The sequence below is a fragment of the Poeciliopsis prolifica genome, unplaced genomic scaffold (genome assembly GCF_027474105.1).
Source record: "Poeciliopsis prolifica strain line A6 unplaced genomic scaffold, Auburn_PproV2 SCAFFOLD022, whole genome shotgun sequence".
Taxonomy (NCBI): Eukaryota; Metazoa; Chordata; class Actinopteri; order Cyprinodontiformes; family Poeciliidae; genus Poeciliopsis; species Poeciliopsis prolifica.
The window spans coordinates 8,422,705-8,446,076 of record NW_026562397.1 but is presented as its reverse complement, the minus strand read 5'-3'; the positions used below and the strand labels follow the sequence as shown (position 1 = coordinate 8,446,076).

Here is a 23,372-nt window from a genome sequence, read left to right as displayed (position 1 = left end):
TCAGGATGTGGTTTTGTATTATCACTTCTCTACACTTGGTTTTTCGCACACGTTCTCAGTCGTACCGTAAAGGTCCCCTACATGCGACTCATTTTAATTAGACATACTTATGAGAAGTCGCCTTTCGATGGCGACAGTATGAGGTGAAAAGCTTCAAGTGAACAGTAGGTCAAAAGTTTCACTATGTGGGTGTGTGCGTGTTCAGAAAATAGTTATAGGAAAGTGACAGCATACAGTAATGCATGTTAAATATCCACAACAGTTTATCGGAGTGCACATTTGATCCCTCTGATCGAAGCAGTTGGGCTTCGGTTTTTGGCACGACTCCCTTTGCGGGAATGACGTGACGTTCAGAGAATCATCTGTCTTTGAATACAAGCTGTACATTCAAGATCCCTCTCACTGCAGAGGTCTGTCAAACCGTCTTTCAGACCAGACTGGACTACTTCGTCCTTCCCTGCTCCGGGTTGTGGCACAGAGTCAGTTTTTGTCAGTAAGTGCAGCTCCTGTGCTCACGGGTTGCGGGGTATGGAGTGGTCGAGCGGGAAAGACAAGGCGCAGCGATCCGTCGACTTCATGGCTCCTTTGCCGAACCGGAAGGACAGCAGGGAGCAGAGGTGACGAAATACCGACTTGCGGAAAATGATGAAGACCCAAGGATCCATGATGGGTTTAGAGAGTAAAAGCGGAACGCACTGAAGTTTTCGTTGTCTCCGGAGAATGGCTTAATGGCATTCTTAAAGCCGGCAATCTGAGGAGGAGAGAAGGTTGTGATTAGACGCAGAATTTACTTTTCTTGGGTAAAAATAAAAAGATAGACATAAAACATCTATGCTTTTTTTTTGTTAGTTTTTACTTTTCCTGCTGCTTTGGTCTCTTCTGTATGTCACCTGGAAATCAAGCTGGAAAACTATCAGAAATATGCAAACACCTAAGAATCAAGATGATCCACGCACACATAACGACTCCTTAAAGGCCTTTCCATCAGTCATGGATGTTTGTTTGCAGAAGACCCTGCAAGCAACTCTTATCTAAAATCAGCTAATGCTCGTCTGCTGAATAGATTTGCTTCCTTGTGTTGCTTTTCCCCCACTTTGTTATTGATTTTAAAGAGTGTTTCATCAGTGGGAGGCGAACTGAAACTGACAGTCAGGTTTTTGTCCAATGTGCAAAAGGGCAACTCGAGGAAATGGCTTCTAATAGTCGAACTTCTTCACTGAAAACTCTCCTTGAATGTCTGCCTCACAATGAAGATCACTGTCGGCTTCTCGCATCATTTAGCGATATAAAAGCCGTCATGGTTTCACATACTGCAGCCAAACGCTGTTTTACCACAACTGGTTGTTTCTTAGCAGTCAAAACATTTTGTCTGCTAAGAACAACAGCTAAAGAGACTGATGACCCAAACTACCTGCCGAATAAACGATCATTTAATTCAAAAATGGATGAGGAGAGTAAAATAGAAAAGACGCAACCATGAGAGAACTTACTTTTGCCAAAGCGTAGTGTGTCTGTCTGTCTAACTGTGTTTGTCTAAATGGGAATTGTTTGTGTGATGTTTCGCAGAAGATGGCGACACCTTTCTTTTTCAGTAAATATTGATCATCTGACCATGGGAGCAACATAATCTAGATAATCTAGAGCAAGTTTTGGTGAAGTTTTTTGCTTCTTTTTAAAGTAACGTTTCTTGGCTTTGATGACCTTCATGTGGTAGTGAAACGACAAAAGAGGGTTTTGAGAGAGAGGCAGGGGGGGGGGGGGGGGGGAGGCAGACATGTGACCAGAAGGTCAACGGGTCGGGACTCAAACTCGTGAAAACCATCGCGATGAACCGAGGCTGCTGATTGTTTTGCAGTTTTCTCACATTTCAATAAAAAATGTGAGAAACAAATACAGTGCAGCGTTTCCTGCACTGCAGCAGGACCCAGTCCTGCTGCGGTTTATCCAACTCAGATGCCACAAAGCGCTTTCAAATATCGGCAGGCGCCTCTCTAATAAATACACATTGTGAGAATTCTGTTTCGCAACCGCAAACTGACCCGAAAACAAAGACCGTACAAGACTTAACTACCAGGTTTTCTTTTGTGCCGACGTTTGAAGCTCGACAGACCGTAGGCAGGCGGCCCAGGTAGAAGAGGCAGCTGCTGGCTGCTCAGTCGCAGTGGGCAGAAAGAGAGAGAGACGCAGCAGCTGGCCCAGGAAGCTCGCCACCTTGCCTTTTCTCCTCTATCAACAATTTCCCATTTACTTCATGAAATATCCAACAAACAGTGGCCTAATTAATGACCTGTGCTGATTGAGAGCCCTTGTGCCGTGGTGTAAATGTTTTGTTTGTTGCTAGGGCCTGGACTTAAATTTAATAAGCTCAGGACGATGCGCGAGGGGCCAAAGTGAGCAAGTCCAGACGGAGGACAAATGAAACTATCGGAGGGACGAGATGCAGACCTGGCTGTGTTCGCCGCCCCGCAGTTTCACACGGAGGGGATCGTTTCCATTGACCCGTGGAGACACCAGTTGGAGATCAGGCTGGATTTAAGCTGCGTGTATTGAATTAAAATGACCGTCGTGCAGGAGGAATGGAGCTTGACGCCTTATCAGTGTCGGTTTGTGAGCGGGATTGCTCACGCAGTGTTCAAAAACTTCAAAAATGACTTTAGAACAAGTGAAACTTGGTTCAGTTTGGTTGCAGTACAAACTCCATCTGGAATCAAAGCTTTGGTTAATTCAGACTTCTTGGCCACAACCTCATATTAAAGGCAAGAGCGTTCGCTGTACAGGGTGGAACCAACCAAAAGCCCAGATGTTGTTGATTTGCTTTTAATACTTAATCCTCTGGAACTTTTGGAGTTGCAAAACCAACATTGCATCACAGCTATTACCTAACACACTTGTGAGATTAATTAAGAGTGTCGAGTTGTACACAACACAACAACACTCCATTTTACATTAAGCACAAAGAAAACTGTGATAAACCAAGCCAAGTTAGCGTCTCCCAGTTCTCCCTGAAGCCGCTTGCATTTGCCACTATGAATTTTATGAGCGCTAGCCGTCCAGGAGGTCACTTTGTAATCAAATGAGCTCTTTGCATATGATTTTGTGAGTTCTTCCATTTGCAAGTTTCGGATTCCTAAAACTGGGTTGTATGTTATCGATAAAGGTGCATGCACATTAAAGCAACTCCTGCAGCTTCTAGAAAATTTATGTGACTTTTCACTTAAAAGAAAGCATAAATCTAGCACATTTAAATCGAGACATTCAATAAAGTAGTTCATTTTTTCGGTGTTTAATATCATTTATCCTGAGGGCCAATGTCAATTCTGACTTATTTCTATTCATTTTGATGTACAATTACAAACTGAGTGGTGCATATTTTTTAAGCTGGGAAGCAGCAAGTACATGGCCTTCGCATTCAGTGCAACAAATAGTTTTGCACACCGTTACTCACCATATTCATCCAGCTCTTTGTGTCTGTAGTTATGAGGAAATTTCAGTCATTTCATTTACAATGAAATGACTGAAATTTCATTGTAAATTCAATAAAATTTTCACCTCTGTACCAATAAGTCAGAAGTGTTTCATTTCTTAAAAATATAACCACTCTGTAAATTACTTTCTGGACAGAAAACAGATAACCGAAAACTCGCTAAATAAGGTTATCACAGCAATAAAGTCGTCAATTTAACCAACCAGCGAGTTATTATGTCACTCTGGGTTAGCATCTATGGTTTGTCACATAAACAATCCAAGCAGATTAAAATCATTACTCATTCATTTCAGAATTAAATTTCTCATTCTGAATAATGAGTAATGGCTGAATAACTATTACTCATTATTATTGAATAATCTAAGAGACAAACGAAAGCCTTTCAGAAAAGTTGTTTTTCTGGCTGCTTGCTGAGAACTGGTCTGGACCAGACGGGCTTTGCGAGCCACTATGAGGTCCTACAAGCTCTCCTCTCTTCAAGGGTGACTGAGAGCTACGTGTCTGTGTGCAACTATTTCCAAAACATCCCCTTCTTTATGGAAAACACTGCAAAAACACAAAATATCTTTTGTCTGGTGTAAAACATTCTAATATACTTGAAAAAAGACAGAATTAACTTTTCCGCAAGATAATATCCGGTTGTTTTAACAATAATTCCTTAATATTGCCAAAAAAAGGGACTCTGTGGTTCCACCGGCAAATTATTTCACCGATAAGAGAAAAATGTGTTGTTTAAATTAAATAATCTGCTGGTGGAACTAGTCCTTTTTAAAAACAAATAGAAAAACATATTGCTAGAAGGTTGTAAAAGAGTTTGTCATATTGTACTAAAAACCAAAGATGCCAGGTAAGATTTTGTGTTTTTGCAGTGAAGAGGAAGAAGTAAAGTCAAGTGATAGGATACTTTACAGCAGCAAATTAAAAAGGTCAAAACGACGCTTTATGTAAATCCTTTACTGACGAAGGCATGACGCAAAAATTGGATTAAGATGAAATATCTCAGACGTCTTTGGGAACAATAGTGAGCGATCCCTTAACAGCCTTGGCTTCTGATCAAGAAGCTGCTCTTGTTCAGCGATTTATTTCCACACAAAGCTATCATCCCGCCTAATTCATCACGCAGCCGTGCCAAAAACATTTCAAACACACACGCGGGCTTCACGCGGCCGCCCCCCTCGCTTAGCGTCCCGCTCTGCGTTCGCCAACCCGGCTCTGGCCTGCGCTCCTGCATGCCACCCTGCCTCTTATGGTGCTCTCGGCGGACTTTGGAAACAAATCACGAGCCGCTCTCTTTCTGCGGGCTGTGGGGCCGAGACTGATGACATGTCAGGATCTCCTTAAACAGGAGCATAATAATGTATCACTGGGCGTTCAGAGAGCAGAGCAGAAGCAGAGCGCAACAGAACAGAGACGGGGGCCATGCAGGTGCACTTTAAATGTTCCAATTATGAACATGCTGAAGGATATATTAGGCCTGCAAAAGCAAATGTGCTCATGCACACACTGTGTAAACAGCTCATAGTTGCAAACCATCTGCAAGGTTTTTGCATGTAAAGGCCTCGGAGTTAAAGGAAGCTTCACCAATGATGCAGGTACACTTTGATGCAAAAGTATTAATTTTCCACCCAACATATTTAGCTCTAGAAAAAATGAAAAGCCCACTGCTCATTTTCTTTTCTTTTTTTTTTCCTACAACCAATAAAGTATAACTTCACAAGATGCTCAACATTCATCAAATAATTTTTTTTATTTTATCAGATTTATCAGATTTCTCATAAAAATACGTCTTAATTTTCATATAACTATGACTTTATTTTCGTATTATTTGAAGTTAATTGAAAACCTCACGGTTATTGAAAAGCTTCAGGTTATTTCACCAAATATTGATTTCTGAACGCTTCCTGAATGAAAACATTAGTGTTGTTTTATCTAAATACGTTTAAACTTGTTTTCTTTGCATTATTTGAAGCACTGCATTGTTTTTATTATTTTGACCATTTCTCCTTTTCTGCCCGTAAATGCTACATTTTTGCTTAGGATTTCAGAGACGGGCTCTCAGTAGATCGTAGGATAAAAGAACGATGTTCATTTTATTCAAACATTTACCTACAAACTGTAAAATCAGAGAAACTGGTAATTTTCAGCGGTCTCTTAATTTTTTCCAGCAGCTTCCCTGTCCCGGCTGAGGAAAAATCATTCACACAGCATGACGCAGCCACCACCGTTTCAAGAGTCGACCTGGTTTTCCACAACACATATGGTTCTGCAAGCAGCCACCTCGGATGCTTCTCAGGTTTATTACTGATGAATTAATTGTGGGTCGAATGTCGGTTTTTGAGCTGTTCAATGTGTCGAGATATTTTCTCATAACTGCTTTAAAATTCTTCACAGCTGCTGTTTTCCTTGGTTCTCATGCTTTCGTTTATTCAATTTATTCTCAAACAATTGCTGAGCCCTCACTTTATTTACATACTTGCTATGGTAAATAAAGTGAGGCATGTCATACTTTTGAATTTTATTTTGGAAAAAAATGTTTTATTTAAATAAAACAATGTGATAATAAAATACATTGGTTGTATTTCATTATCACAATAGCACAACAGAACATAAAAGAAACGCTGAAGGAGCTTTTGCGAGGTTCTGTGTATCACTGACCACAATGTTAGTTTCGGCTTTTCGCAGGGAATAAAAACCAGGAAATTTGTCGTGGCTTTTCCACGAATCTATTTGCAGCATCGACTCTTCAAGCCAAACTGGTTATCAAGGCAAACATTTCCCAACCTTCCTAAACCATTTTGCCTGGTGCAAATGAGCACATCCTGTCAGAGACACTCAAGACGCTATTTGAGGCAGATAACACGCATGCTTCAGGAAACAGACCCCATTATGGATGTCAATGTTTTGCGACCCATTATTTTCCATCCACCAGTCCTCATTCTACGTATCTCTCTCGCTGCCTCACTCTTTTACACTGTCCCTGATTCGGTTGCAGTGCCGCAACATTGCACGTGGCAAGAGAGGAGGCATTGTGCAGACAGCTGACCCGCCAGAGACTGGAGAGAAACAATCGGCGTCTGAAGAAGTTCCAGGTTTCTACAGACGCGTTTGATGTGATTCGTAGTGATTAATGCTCAAACTCTTACAGAGGTCATAACTGGGTAGATAAAGTAGATTTATGGTGCAGTTTCAGTGCCAAAAATTAAGACTATTGTGAATTCATAAGGGGCAAACCAATCCATTATACTGTTAGCTCGTTGGTGCTAATGGGCAGCAGGAACATATTGTCTATTGAAACAGAAGCTGCATCAATCGAATGTAGGACAAAAAACCTTCCTCCAACATGAGTTCAGGGGAAATGTAGCGGACAGACGATGTGTCTGACTTCACAGGGAGTTTTTAAGAGCTTCAAAAAAAAAAACGGAGGTGTTTTTTCTTTCGGCCTATCAGCAGCTCATCACGCATGGAGCTTTTTTGCTGCTGAACGCCATACAATTACAGATAAGCAATTTTATCATCACCGAAGCTGAAGCACTTCCATGCATGCATTCATCTCTGAACTTTGAGAAAACGTGAAGCTTTTATTTACCTCTTTCTCCTTTTAATTTAGCAAAATCTGTATGAAAAATAACTTCATTAGGCATCCTGTATTTCAATCTTGAAAAGCAACTATGCAAAAACATACAGGTCAGGCGTTGTTTTAATTTTTCTTGTTTTGCTTTTAAATTTTTTTGCCATATGCAGACGGTGCAGCCGTAACACTTCAACATTTAAAAAACATGACTCGGAGGGGAATTTTCACAACCACAAAGAGAGTTGGAGATATTTATGCAGAGGGAAAAAACGCACAGACGAGTGGGTGTTGTCGGCACCCTTCTGAGTCGCGTTTTTTTCCCCTTTAAGATTGCCTTATCTGCTAATTTGCACCTATCACATTGCATGTATGCAGCCTAAAGGGGAGAGCAAATGCTTTTAAGACAGCCTGTGGTTATCTTCAGACGAGTTCCATCAGGGGAATGACACCATTTAAAAGTCCATTAGCGACTTTCCACCTCGAAGTCAGGCTCTAGTCTGCAGTGGGTTTGTTCTTTGGCTATTAGGTCGATTTGCAAAGAACATACCAAATGGATTTAAGGGACAACCACAGAGTTGTGGCCATTCAGTCCGATTAACTGACTGTAAAGATGAGCGAACCCGTTTCTGGATTATGTTTCACAGACCTAAACCAAGTTTTTATCAATTTCTGAAAAAGAAAAAGAAAAACAAAACAAAAAAAAAAAACAGGAAATGTTGTGCTCTTAATTAGAGCCAATGACTGGCAGCTTTTTGTTCTGGTTTTGTTCTTTTAAGAAGGGTAAAAAGTCGTAGGAGTTTGCTGTTCGCTGAGCAGCTGAAAACTGCTGACAAACATGAAAACAAAAACGAGAAGCTGTACGGAAAGAAAAAAAGGGGGAAGCGAATGTCGAAGAGCGAATGCCCTACTTTCGAAGGAGATGTGTGCCAATAGGTAGGTTGAAAAAATGGACATTTCACGAGTTGTAAAATCTTGCAAAAGAGCCTTAGTGTTGCTCATGGGTTGTGCTGAAATGTCGGCATCCAGGCTTCAAACTTAAAGATTAGGGACAGACGTGACGAAAGTCTTCGTTTCAAACACAAACCAAGACAAAAGAACGAGTCTTTCATGCTGGGTGTGCTGTTTGTTTAATATTCCTCCTGGAAATGACCAAAAAAATAATTACTCTTCTGGTTGAGATGCACATTCCCACAGAAACCCATGGACGTTTGCCATGTCTGCACTTTGTCTTCTTTGCCAAAAGCTGCACATATTTGAACATTATAAACTGTGTCCTTTGTTTTCACTGGCAATAATAACAAGCAACTACGCTGCACACTGCTCTTATTTCTGTACAAGTATCCATCATTTCCATCGCAGTTGCAAACAGCTGGCGAATTGTGAGGATAACATTTGTGCTATTTTTTGTGCTCAGCAAACGAATACCATCAGAAAAGCCGTTGTGTGAACTTCAGTCAGAACGCCACTGTGTTCACCAAGCTCAGGACAGTGCACATTATAATGCCTATTGACCCGTGTTTGAATATTCTCAATATTTTTTTAACTTTTCTTTTGGCATGCCTTCATACAATCTCACTAACTGTGTTACAAAATTAAATATTGGAGAGGAAAGTATCAAGAATCTGGTTGCAAAAGTGGACTCTTCTGCTAATACTAGAGCAGGGTTTTCATTAGTCTAATCACGGTTTGACTCTGTTTTTGTATTTCAGACTTGATGAATTACATGAAATGATTCTCTTTAACTTGTGGTGAGTGGGAGTCAAAAAGCGATGAAATGGACTTTGAAAGTGATCTAAGATCAGAGTGTTATTACCACTCTGATCCAACACTCCCTTCAAAAACAAACAGAGAAGTCCAAGAGTTAGACGACAGACCTGTAACTCCTGCAGACTCTCATGCAGATGCGTCGATTAAACAAATGCCAAACTTTCGGCTTCAAAAGGGGTTGTCTCCAGACCGGTGACGATGCTATAAGTGAAAGTTTCTTTTCATTTATAGCTGAAGTTATGCAAGTGAAAACCTCTCATTGTTGGTTCTGATCAGTGTTCTAGATTTTAATGTTTTGTTGGGCGTTGAAAAGATGTCATTTGAAACAACATTAAAAAAAAAAAAAGCTGAATGATATTTAACTCTAAATGTTCTGTTTTTTTTTTTCTTAAGTCAACTTGACTCAATAATCTCCAGTTTGACTTCAGGTTAGAATCTAATCGAGTTTTTCTGATCCACAGATTTGTGTCGCAGGCTCAGCTGGGGAGCAGCACCAAACAGCATCAGAAGCAAACAGCACACAATAACAACGATGGATCGCTCTAATAGCAACACATCTGTGCTCAAAAACAATAAGTCGACCAAACAGCATCAATGTTGCTCTTATCTAACAGAGTATTGATATATAAAGTTATGGAACAAAGCAATGGGGAAACAGTCGCCTTCTTCTTGCATCGTTTAGTTGCAACTTAAAATGAGACGTTTCCACTATTATTCTGAAGCTCCTCTGTTCATTATAGCATGTGATAATTGGTGTCAACAAATGAATAAAAAGGTCAAAGTTTTAAGCGATTCCAAAATCCTTTTGTAGTCTTTCAAACAGCTCCTGACAACAGTTCCCAGAGTTTCTCATGACTGTCTTTGTGCTTACACTGCTTGTTCGCAATTTGTTTTAAGGCGTGCACTGATTGCAGTTTTCTGGCCGATCGCCGATTGCAATCATTGAAAAAGCCTGACCTGCAGATTCCGATGTTGGCTGACAGATTTTTTTGTTTTGTTTGTGTGTTTGTATTCAACATGGCTAAAGATAGCAAGACCGGGTCGGTCTGGTAGTGATGTAAAGGAGAAGCAGGGCAAACAGTCGGTACCTGGTACCAGGTGGTACCAGGTGGTACCAGGTGGTGCCAGGTGGTACCAGGTGGTGCCAGGTGGTACCAGGTGGTGCCAGGTGGTACCAGGTGGTACCAGGTGGTACCGTGTCTTTATATCAGCATGTCTGATATAAAGACAAACATTCTTTCTATCTGTCGGTGGGACCGACCAAGACCGCCTGTGGCGAACCGGACCTTTAGCAGAATAATGAAGTTAAAGTTTCTCTGCAGCCAAAGCATTTCCGTGTTTAGGAGCGAGGCGGGTTTCTTCCCGCTATTGCTGGGACAATTATGAAAACATAAAAAAAAACAGTTTCTCTAACATCAACATCAGACCTACGTTTTTATTTTACAAACCAGTGCATGAAAAAGAAAATTCTTGCCCATAATTTGATAGTTAGAGGTGCAGTCAAAGGTCAAAGGTCTCTCAGAGCAATGGAAAGTCAGAGGAAACTTCTTCCCATCACTTCTAGTAAACATTTTGTGTGCACTGCTCCTTAAAATCCCAGAACGCGACGTTGCCTTTTCTGGCAGCAATTATCTTGCTAATGCTGTTAAATCCCTGTTGTCTACATGCTGCTTGGGCTCTTTGAAGGAAGAACGTGCTCCGTGTGCTGAGCGCAAACATTTTGGATAGAACTGCGCAGTTCTCCTCCCTCCCGCCAAAGAATAAATAAATATTGAACAACTACATCATTCAGATAAGACGCTTTCAAGGCTTTAAGTTCTTCCCTAACTCAACCCACTGAACTTGAAGAACGAGGGGCGATACTTACAGCTGGAATACAAACATCCTTCTTCCTTCTTCCTCTTTTTTTTAAACTGTTGCATCATCAGTTGTAAAGAAACAAAGATAGAAGACTTTTTCTGTATGCCATGTCTTTTTTCCCCCCATCTTTTTTCTAAAGATATACACAAAAATTAGTCACAGTGTGATCTCTCTGGAGTCTTTTTGATTTTTCTCTTAATATTTTCATTTCTTTAGCGAGTCGTTTGATTTCCTTTTTATTTGCTCTTCAGCACCCGGACAGACGATCACCACATATATGGTGTGTTTATTGGGAGGTATTGTATTTCACTGCTGTCTCTCAGCCAACTCATATAGGCTCATAAATCTTCTGCCGCTAAGGTGGAGCACTAAATTGCACATTTAGCTGTAACGCAATATCAAAAGTGTAACAATTACTGCTGACGGCAAAATGGATTGAACTTCCATTTTCATTCAGCAGCTTAAAAACCGTTTCAGATGTTTTACCCTCTATTCATTTTCACTTTTCAGGATGTGAAGCGATATGACCGCAAAAAACACAAAATCTTACCAAATATTTTTTAGTCTGTTTTCTGGTACAATTAAAAGAAGGCAAAACTAACTCACAAGTAATCTTTCGGTAAGCTATGGGAGCTTAAGTTAATAATTCCTCATTTTTACATTTTTTTTCATCTTAAAAAAAGAACGAGACCCACTGGCATTTTACTTCACTTATAAAAAAAAATTTTGGGGTCATAAGATGCTATTGGAACCTGAACGTTTCCATCAGTTTTAAGATATAACTTGCTGAGAAGTTAGTTTTTTTTTTCTTATTTCAAGTGTACTCAGATATTCTGCACAATAAACTATAGCAAGAATACTTGGTAAGATTTTGTATTTTTTTTGCAGAGTATCAAAAATGTTTGTCCAATACTGAGATTCTTTTTAAAATCATCATGTTCAAAGAGATGACTACTTGACGTTTAGTGGTTTCCCCCCTCAATTTTTTTATCCTGTTTGTTCGTAAAGTTGTTCCTAATCTATCATGTGATTTCTGTCGTGATTTTATGTAACACTCTCCAAGCACATAGGCGTTTAAATGTTCTGTTCTTTAAATCACTCCTGTGCACTTTGAATGTGCAATACGATCTCCTCCCCTTCGCTGCAGAGTGACACAACAAAAGGGTCGCAGCCCTTGGATGGAGACACTATCCTTGGGTGTGGAGCGCAATTAATGTAATGGTGTGCGAGCAAGGAAGCAGATGAATGACAGGATAAACAATACCTGGCACACATGACGGCAAACCGAAAATACAAACATAGAGGGCTGCAAATAACTTGCAGGTGAAGGGAGTGCATGGCTGCAAAAATATAGATATTTCTGCTGGATGCTTTGGCTGTAACTGTTTAGAGCTGCAGCTTGACGCAGTGAGCAGTTGTTGTCCTGTTGCAAATGGTTCTGTGTTTGAGTCTCTGCCGTTTTTGCAGGATTTCTTTTGTTTCCCACATGCAGGCGTGAGTTATCGCTGCTCTGACTTCCTCCCGCGGTTAAAAAAAATAAAACAACAACAAAAAACGTTTGCTATCTTAATGGGTTTCTCTAAATTGCCCTGAAGTCTGAAAATGCATTTGTGGTTGTTAGTGATGAGCTACAACCCTGCAAGGATCAAGGTAGTATAAAACTGGATGGCTATTTACAACGACCTTTATGGCATGCACACACCCACTGTAAAAGCATTTCTATTTCAATTAAAATTTAAAAGAGAATTTAACAAACAAAAAACGGAAATGTAATTGGAAGGGGGCCATTGAGGGGACTTCCCAGTCAGCCGTGAAGCTGTCAGCGCATCACCGTGTCGCCGTGAGTCATTCTTGTATAACTGAAAGCTAAAGTTGAGATAAGTGTGTTTTCACACCAGGGCGATGACACGAGAGATCAGATGAGCTTTGAAAACCACCCAAACAAAACAAGCATCCTTCATTATGTAACAGAACAAACTACAGTTCATTTAACCCCGTAAGATGATTACATCTTATGCTCGGTTGGGACCCGGTATGTTCAGACCGAGCATCTCTGCATTAAATATAGTTTATATAGTTTAAAAAGCGAATAACGTTGGTTTATTGTGTGCAGAAACTGTTTGTCCCCTTAATTCATGATGGAAAACATTTTGTTTACACCAGATTTTGATCAAAGAATCCGACTAATGATTAGTTTAACATCTGGATTTTAACATCTATTGTTTTCTTTCATGCAACTTTATGCTTTTACTGTTTCTTTCCGTCTTTCCTTTGATGCACTGTGAGGCGATTTGTCTTGTGTGTGAATGGTGCTGTATAAACTTGCCTTGCCTTGCACAGGTCTGTCAGCAGGTTACAGGCTACAGTCAGACATGAATGAATTTGTCTGTTTACCCAAATCTTTTTTTTAAAAAATCCGACTTACGTCGTGCAACTGTAGTTTAAACAAGAAGCAAATCTGAAGCAAACGGCTGAATATGAAGTACTAAGGCCCTGAAATGGCCTAGTTGAAGTCCCGAGCTAAACCTCACAGGCAAGCTTTGATCCAAAGAGCTGTGCAGAAACACCAAAATCAAAGTATTAGGATAATCAAAACAACATGTATGGTGGATGGCATGGTCTTTATATTCACAGAATGATGCATAATACATGAGTTTAATGGGACACCAAAATCAAAGTATTAAATCTCAGCCCATGCTGGTGTTTCATAAAATGCAGATCAAATGTAACTTAAGCCGTGTGTGAAAAACATTTGGAGTCTTCAAACTCTGTCTCGGTTGTTGAAATATCTCAATTTTCTTCTCAAATGTTTATTATCACCAGACATTAATAACCTGGCTCAAACCACCACTTCACAGAGTTTCTCTTTGGAATCATCGTGTAAACAGAAACATCAGAGTAGAAAGATTTAGTACGATCATTAAATAGCCTTGTGGCTTGTTCTGGAAAAAAACCTTTTTTTTTCTTTCCTGCAATCATTGATATTTTTTTTAAAGTGAAAAACTTCTGTTTCAGGGAGGGAAAAAAGATATTATTCTATTAATACTAATGAAAAGTATGAAAAACAACAAACCTCCTGCTCTCTCCACTGTAATCAGGGTTTTCACTAGAAATTACTCAAAAACTGGAAAATGACGCAAAGTTGCAAACTTACGAAGAAGCAAGATTAAAACTCACCATGTTCCAGAGCTTGAGCCTCGTTCATTTTTATGTATGTTTTGGGTTTGCTATGAAACATCTTGCATTTTATACAAGAGGCAACAAAACCACTGTCCTCTGGCACTTTGGACATTTAATAGAAATGACTCCAAGTCATTGGGATGGTACAGCAAAAATAAATAAATGTGGAACTGTAACTTTTTTCAAACTTTGGCGCCGCTTGACACCAGGATCATGTCACCTCACAGGAATCACTGCAACTTTATGTTTGAGAGAAATAAAAGAAAAGTAAATTATTTAAACTCAGGCTAAAAAAAGAATTGTTTTGTCATGCATGGCTTCAAGCAAATAAACTTAAAAGACAAACTAAATAGATTGTGAATAACAAAACTGCCAGGACTGTAACCCCGACGACAACCAAAACACTGAACAGGAACACATACACAAACATTTAGGATTATGCCTCTCTCCATTCAAAAAAATAAAAACAAAAAACAACTCTTATTGTTCCGCTTCACAAAGCCAGCTGCTGATTGCAGAGCATCATCTTTCCTGGGAAGCCTGGATGCAGCGCTTAAGCCTCAGCAGCACCTGCAGCACAAAACCAGACGGGAACACAAAGCAGTCACAGCCTGCGCCTTTCTATAACCACGCCACTCCCACGGCACGCAGAGACATCCGATACGTACGGCCCACGCAAAGGTCAAGGGATATTCTCCACCTCTGTGACTGGATTCGATTTCCATTGTGATTCCTCTTCTGCCAGCTAAAATTAGCTTGGCATCAATGAGGATGCTCCAGTATACTGCAGCTCCTATGGGGCCATTAAAGGAAATTATGACCCATAGCAGTACTGTAAAGACAACACACCATAGAATAGAATAGAATAGAATAGAATAGAATAGAATAGAATAGAATAGAATAGAATAGAATAGAAAAGAAAGTGACAGGCAATCAAAGAAAGTAAAATTGTACAGAATGAAAACTAAGAGTAAAATACTTTGCAGGATTAATGTTCCACAGTTACTAAAAAAGAAAAACTCACACTCCCATCCAAAGGAATATGCAACTGAGTGAGTTCATTAAAAAATGTTCAAAATGTGCATCATGGGCAGCATTAAAAGACAAATAAGTGACATTAAAAATAGTGCTGTCTCAGCGCCTGACTGGAAACCTCTGTATTTATGGAGCTTTCATTCAAAGTGGACAGTGTGTACCTGCCTGTACTGGCTTTTATGTGATCCCTCAACGATGGCTGGTTCAATCAATCAATTAATCAATCAATCAAGTTTATTTGTATGTCGCACATTTCATCAACAAGGAGGTTCAAAGTGCTGTACCTCATAAAAACACAAAAGTACCAAGTCATACAACATGCAGCCTCACTGTGGGTTAATAGTGGACAAATTTTCAGCCACACCACAACACCACATCATCAAAACTCTAAAAGTGCGACTAAAAGAGGAACCTTCTGCATTATGTTGTAATGTTTTTCCCACCAACCTGAGCACATGTTTTTCTTGTCTTGGACAAGAACTGAAAGCGATACGGTATTGATATTATCGATATTTTGGATCGATCCGCCCATCTCTAATTTACAGGTTGCGCTTGTCTCCGTCTCTCTGCTAAAAGAAAAAACACACCACAGGCCAATCAGACAGGCATTGTCATATTTTAGTTTATATTTATTTTCTGTTACTTTTAAATGTGAACAGTGTTGCATGTATTAAGATCTACATGCCACATCTGTGGCCATAAAGAGAAAAAAAAAAAGAACTTGAGTCATTTTCACCGTCTTTTGGCAAGAGTCAGCCTGTTTTCAGTCTTGAATCATCTTTGACCTTTGCGGATCTGGATAGATTTCTTTCACTTGATCCGGATCCAGCTGGCTGTGGGCGCCGACATCCACGGACTCGACTCGGTCCCACTAGTGTTTGGGAGGGGATGTCCTTACTGAGGGACTTTTGTGGCTCATGGCCTTTTGTAATGAGGAATATATGCGCCCTGGCTAACAAGAAAACAAATGCTAATTTGTATAAACAAAGTAAAGTTGGCTCTAGCAAGTAGGTTGCAGTCAGGGTTTTGCATCTCTTGCTTTTTCTTTTCCCAGGCAGTTTTACTCTCCAGGTTTTTCTTGCCTTTTTCTCAGCGGACGTTTCCCCGGAGGTCTGAGACAGCAAACTATTGGATTTGGTTTCCTGTCTTCATTTTCTAACCCAAATTATTGGAAACCCCTTTTTCTTATCTGTATTTAGAAGGTAAAACGCAAACATCTATCACTGCTTACATTAAAGATATTTAACATCTGGAGTATAAAGATTATAACCAGGAGCTGGAGCAGGAAGCTGCACATCGGTTCCTATCAGAATAACAAACTAATGTGCTTAAAAACTGCATTTACATTAGTTGGTGGTAAAAAAAAAAAAGAGTTTAGGTTACAAATAAAAAAAGCTTCCTCAGAATCTCTATCGATTTTTCCATTTCCAGTTCTCAAAAATCTCTTCCAGGTTGACCACAGATGCCGTGTCCAGAGTTTTCTTAGAAGCCAGATCATTTTCGTATCTAAGTGAAACCTATATATAGTTGAAGTGATGTATTTCAGAAGTTGCTCTGTCTGTGAATCCTCATTCTGGATCATCAGTGCAGCATAATGGAGGTATTAAAGCTATTCTTATCCGTGTAATCCCTTTCCAGCCAGTGGAGTAGTTATTTAGTTGATGGATCAATATGAGCCTTCCTGACATTTTATCTGACGTACGCCGCGATCAATACAGTATGTCTGCTGAGTAAGTTAAGTACATATACACTAATGGAAACTTTTTATGAATTAAAGTTAAGGAAATAACAACTTTAAACATATGAAATGCTGCATTTCATATGTTTGTTTTTTTTCATTCAAAGATGCTAGAAAAAGAAAGATCTGGAGCCAATCTTCCCAAAAGGAAGTGATGACAGGGAACACTTCCTTGATCCTGGCATTGATTACTAATAAATGGTCTGATGGGAGCTTTATGGTTCTCATGGTAACATTTATTGGAAGTAATGGGAACAAGGAAGAGAGAATATTTTCTTTTTTGTTTAATCAACAAGCTCGTAACTTCTGATATTTGTTTTAATCTCAAATTAAGCTGAGAACTTTGCAATGTCTAAATTGGTCAGAGCGATCTTCCTTTAAAGATCCTCTTATGGGAAAAATGATCTATGATCTACTGCTTATTGATATTTACTTTTAAAGCATTACGTTGAAAACTTGAACACACATTAACCATATATAACCTCTGGCAATGCATTTTTAAATACGTCAATAACTCGACTACAAAAAAAAAGTTCTTTCGGGAACAAACACATCAAGTGCATTTTTCACAGATCCTCTCAAGTAATAAAATTCATCACATCAACTTTTACTGCTCAGTAACACTTTAGCGGAGCCACCTCCTGCAATGGCACATATTGCACTATAAATCAAACAGAAGTGGCAGGTCACACACAGAGACAAGCCTGAGAAGTTGAACAGATATACAGTAGCTGTAGCCGAGAGATAACGTTTATGCCAACCACCAGCTCCACAACTGTCTTCTACCACTTCCTCGAACACAACATCCCTCGATGTGAAGTTCGCCCTCAGAGGAAGTCTTCAGTCTTCCCCAACTGAAAAAGCTCAACAAGATGCCTCCTAGTTTCCACAAAGTAAACAAGGATCTGCTGAAACTCCAAGTATGAAATCCTCAAACACTGTTCACAGATGAGAACCAAAAACATCTGATGAGATAATTAGACACCTTTTCCTGTCTTGTCCCTGCTTTCATTCTTGACTACTCTGCGTCAGTACGGCGACAACACTGGCACAACTCGATATTGGCACATCGAGTTATAAGATATTGCTTTATGCATGCAAGGACAAACCAGAAACACACTTTTGTTTCATGGTTTTGTGGTTTGCTCTTGCTGTGTTCACTGAGAGCAACAAATCAGGATGCGGCGTTGAGCCTTCCTGTACATGTCAAGAGAAAAACTGGTTGTAATAAATTCAATGTGAGCAACACAATGAAAACATCCCACCTGAGTCAGACTTCTTTTTTTCTTTCCCTCCCTCTTCCCTTTCCAGCATCTGTTGCGCTGTGAGCCAGACCGACGGGTGTTAATCACCGACTCACATCTGGAAAAGGTTACGGCTGCTTGTACGTGTGCAGCATCAGGCTTCGCAGCGTGACTAGTACGACTGCAAAGATTCACGCGCACAAACAGGCACAGAAACCTCTAGAAATGTGTCCAGGCTCGGTGTTAGAGTTAATTATTGAAAACATTACAAAACATGTGCTGGAAATGCAACTCTACCCTCAATTTTCTGAAACAAGGACTTGTTGTGCCTGACAAGTCCCGAAATCTGTCTGTGATTTCGAAAAGACAACTTTGAACAATCACAACCTGCAAGCACAGCAAGCAAATCTGCACTAAAGGCTTTGCCCTTTCTTTTGTTAGTCAAATCCAGGTTGTCGCCAGAGACTTTAAGTATTTATTTATTTTTTTCGTCTGAATGATTTCACATTCAGACTGAGTGAGACGACATCATATCTAGTTGTGGCCCATCCGGCTTGCTGTCCTCAAACACCTTTCGCTGGGCAGAGAGCAGCTGCGAATCTCGATTGCTTCAAGCCTCTTAAAAGTGAGTCCTGAAATGATCAGAGTTTGACGAGAACAGGAAGGCAACAACAATGAAAGTGTTGTTAAAATCAGAGTGGCCAAAAATGTAATCAACGGTATATCGATGACATAAAACACTTGCACTCAAAAGACTGTGAGAGAAAATCACAGAAGAAAGCATCGAATGAAGCAGGAAGCCGCCCTGTTTTATCTGGACACCATTAATAAGAAACACTGAACTGCATCAAGAGTTGAAATATGAAAAAAAGAAAGGAAAAAGAGCTAGCACTCTAGCATAGCGTACGCTTAAATGTTCAGCTATAGAGTCCAGAGTTTATGGGTAAAGTCAAATACATATTAAGAAATAATTGTTAAAACGACCTTAGTCTTAGTTGAAGTGTTGTCAGAACATTTTAATATCAAATATAACTTGGAAAAACAACAACGACAAAAAAAAAAGGTACAAAAATGCTGAATCATTTCCAAACTATCCAGACTACGTTATTTTTACCCCTTTAGATCTTGAGCAAACAATGACAAACCAGAGTCTTTAGGAAAGCTACGCTTAGTTCTAGTTGCAACACTTGAGTGTAAGTGTTACTAATTAAGTCACGGACTCCAGGAGTTGCATTAACAGAACATGAAGCAGGCCAAAAGATCCCAAAAAGCAACAGATGATTTGGATCCAAAGTCATTCAAACAGAGCTCTGAAGGATGAGACGTTCAGAGAGTGTTGGTTCTCCAACGAGCTGCAAGGAGAGCCAATGTTAACATGTGGGAAAACAAAAACGTTGTGGATATTGTTTGATCAATTGAAACATATGAACACGAGAGCAAACGTGAAACAGCAAATAAGTGCAGCTGCTTTCTTCACCGAGTTAACCCCACCTCAGAGCAAAAATATCTGTCATTGTCAGGACGGCAGAGTTACGTGTGATATTGATGCTTTGCATTTTATATTTGCTGAAATTCGAATCAACATATGGCACAAAAACACCCGGGAAGTTTCCAGATCCAAATCTCTTTTGACACGAACGCCTCACCGCATTATTAAAATGCTTGCAGCCACCAAAGTTGGGGTTTCCTAACTCTTACTCAGACAGATGTGAAGAGGACTTTGTCATCACTGTTTATTTTGCCCTCTGGGTTTTTCGACAGTGATTTAGGTGAAATACCATCATGAACCAGAGCTGAGTCAAGCATCCAGGCACAGACCGCAAACGAGCACAGGGCAAAACCATGAACCGTTTTAACCGCTTTTCTGAAACTATTTTATCACTGAAAAGATGGCTCCCGTACAACAAAAACGAACTTTGTTTTACTACGAAACACACGTTTATGGAGCTCGCTACGCTCATTAGTTAGTGTGCCGAGTTGCTAATGTTTCGTGGACCCGATTTGACCTCAGATTCCGACAGAAAGGAGAGCGGCCTGTGGAGAGAGGCCGGACCAGTCCTCCAGGGTTTTCAGGTTCGGTCCACTCCCCTGGAGTAGGAGCAAATGTGAAGCTCACTCCTCAAAACAAACTCACACATTTGCGCCACACTCTCAGACACACCTAAACACAACACAGCCGTTAGAGAGGCTTAAACTGTGCCTACAAGCGCATTCCAAAACAGCTGCCGTGCCCCAAAAAGCTTTTTATTTTCTATATAAGTGCGACGATAAAAGAACAAGAGCCGACAACGACAGGAAGGAATATATGTGCAAACCTGCTCTGATGTCACCACTTACAGGAAGCATGATCCACGTGTTGGATTTTATGATGAAACATTTTTTTAACTTGTTCTCGAAAGTTATTTAAGTTTGGAGCGCTGGCCTTTACAGACGGCTGTGTCACTTTTCTTTAAATAACTTTCTAGTTTGGCAGTTGTGACAAATTGTGACTCTACGTTTGAACCAGACCAGCAGCAGCTTAGAGGGCCCCAAATTTTCATCTATAAGATAAATACATTTTATATTCATGGAGTCTTAGAGGTTCACGCAGTAACTTATATCACTGTGAGCGTCTTTAATTTGCTAGATTGTTGTGTAAATGACAAGTTGTCACATTTTTGAAAACAAAATATAAATATAGCAACCCTGTGCTATATTTAGATGTGACAACTGTGGGCTTTAGTTCACCCGGAGGGAGAGTTAATGTTCCCAAAGGACCATGTGAGTTAGTGGGACGTCTGTTGAGAGCTGGATCATTAAGGAAAATGAATAACGACAAAAATTTAATAACGCGGCTGGATATAATAATCCTTCCAACAGAACCATGTGACATAACAGGCCATCCTAATAAATTAGATTTTATCGCATCTTATTATGAATATCAGTAATTGGCAAAAACAGAAGAGCAATTGTCAAATTCCTACATTTCCCTATAGATTTAGTCAAGCCAGATCCACAAGCCCAAAGCAGAGCCAATCAATATTTACATGACCTTCGAGAAAAAGTTGCAATATCCAGCATTTTCTGTTACCTTTATCCTCCAGGGCCTATGTCAGGTATGAGTGATGGCTCTGCGACAAACTCGACATTCGTTTGGAAAGAAGACCTGGGCCCACTTAGCAACAGTTAAGTTCTTTTTCTTCCTAGCCCGGTAAAACACCCGCAGCCCACGTCTAGGATCTGTCTGGGAGTGTCGCTGTTGCTGGTGCAGATTCCCATACGACACCTTTTTCTTCCACTCATTTTTTCTACGAACGTCCTTGGATGCAGGACTCTGTGAACGACCAGCTACTTCAGCAACAACCATTTCTGCCTCTGGCCCCTCGAAGACGGGCCTGCTGCTCCAGACCACTAAGAGAAACCTCGTATACATCAGCTGCTCACAGACACGTCGCTCAGTTGCTGCAATGTGGGCAAACTGCAGAATGACGACCGACGACCATTGGGTTTAACGTATGCATGGCATATGAACACAAAAGGGACGCAATGCTTTGGTTCTAATTGTCAATGCTACAACGACGAGATTACAAAGTTGGCCAAAAGTTTTAATTCATAAAAAAAGCATCAAAAGAGAGGTGAGTAGGTCAGTTGTTTGACTTTGACAACCTTAACACGTGGATGTGATGCGGGATTCAGCATGTTTGGGTTCATTCAAACTACATAACAAGGAGGCGACCTTCACACTGACATCAGTAGAGCAGGTGCTTCACTGTGTTCGATTAGCCACTGCAGCTAATGTAGCTAATCTGCATCTACAGCCATTTTTATTAGAAAATAAAACAAGTAAATATTATAAAAATATTGATTTTTTTGTGATTTAAATTTTTTTTATGCACATTCATATGAAGGTACCCAAAAAACATTGTTTAGGTTTTTCCTCTCCCCTCTGATTTGCTCTCTTGTCTTGGGGGTCCAAAATCTTCTCTAACCCGGGGGCCCCACACCCCGCTACACCCGGCCCTGGATGGACCCGGGGGTGTTGGGTGATACTCACGGTTAGAGGCAGGGAGCACACCACGAAGATGACTGTGATGAGAGCCAGCAGCACCACGTGGTCCAACTCCTCCTCCCCGCGTCCGAACCAGGCCAAGCTCAGCTTTTTCCTCCGGGCCACCGACACGGAGCCGCGGCGCGTCAAGTGGCTGCGGTGCATCTTGCACAGGCTGACGATCACGGAGCCGTTGCAGGCGAACACGACGAAGATCAGCAGCGCATTGAGCGAGGAGTAGGACAGAGAGAAGAAGGCCAGGATCAACTCCCCGCGCTCCTGCCAGGTGCCGCGGGGCGTCCCCCATGTCCATGAAGCACCACGTCCCCGGGCAGTACTGCCTGAATTTGCCGTACCCGATGAACGGCAAGAGGCAGAAAGTCAAGGAGAAGAGGTAAACGAAGAGGAGGGCGACTTTGGCGAAAGCGGGGCGGATGTGCACCGAGTAAAAATACGGGTGGCTGATGGCCAGGCAGCGCCAGGGCCATGGCGCACAGGATGAGGGTGGACGCCAGTCCGAAGAAGTTCACCACAAAGCCGAACAGGTTGCAGAGCTTCTCCCCGCCGAGGCCGACCAGGACGCGTTGTGGGTAGCAGATGAACACGGGCGGGCTGAGGAGGCAGGTCCCCAGCAGGTCGGTGAGGACCAGACCGGTCACCAGGATGCAGAAGACCGAGGACCGGGAGCGGTTCTCCTTCTGGTGCACCAAGAGGATGAAGAGGGCCAGCAGGTTGCCCACCACTCCGAGCGAAAAGAAAGTGATGGTGATGGGCTTGTTGCCTTGGCCGGAAATCACAAGCTGGCCGTGGCATTTGACGCTGTCGTTCATGGTTGTCAGAGGAGGGTCTTCCAGCATGAGGAGGGTTTTTACTGCTAACGATCCGCCTGATTGCTGCTCTTTGGAGACGGTCATTTGGCAAAGGGCGCGATGCCGCCGCGTGTTGACGCCCTCACAGCCGCATCGCCCCTCAGCGCATGCAGACTCTGCGGAGCATGTGGAAGAAGTACTTTTAGATCAGGCAGAAAGTAACAGAAGAAGTCTCGCTTTCACTTTGTCACAACATGTCAAAAATTCACAAGGATATCGGCAATGAATTACAGCTACTTACCCTCTCACTGAAGCAGCAGTGCAATAGTAATAATATTAGTAATAAATCTATGAAGAAGTTTCAACTTCTTCCTTTCTCTAACTTTCTCATTTTGCTGGCTGTCCCTGTCCTTATTAATATTATTTCTTTTTTTACTCCGAGAAAAATGACAGCATAACCTGGGATAAAACTGGAGTTTGAGAGCAGCTCTGATCCGCGGTGACTCTCAGAAACAGACTGATCGGTTCTCGGCTTCTTCTCCCTTTCCCTTCTCCTCCTCTTTGAGTTTACTCCTCCCAGTCTGCCGGATCGATTCAAACCTCCCTCCCACTGTGCAACACGCGTGTCGCGGATGAAGGTGATGTTCATCGGGACAG

At 41.1% G+C, this 23,372-nt stretch overlaps 1 pseudogene; it reads right to left on the bottom strand.

The window, feature by feature from the left end:
• Positions 1 to 496: 496 nt before the first annotated feature.
• Positions 497 to 22,763, bottom strand: LOC129369938 (prostacyclin receptor-like; annotated as a pseudogene).
• Between the last annotated feature and the right edge of the window lie 609 nt (positions 22,764 to 23,372).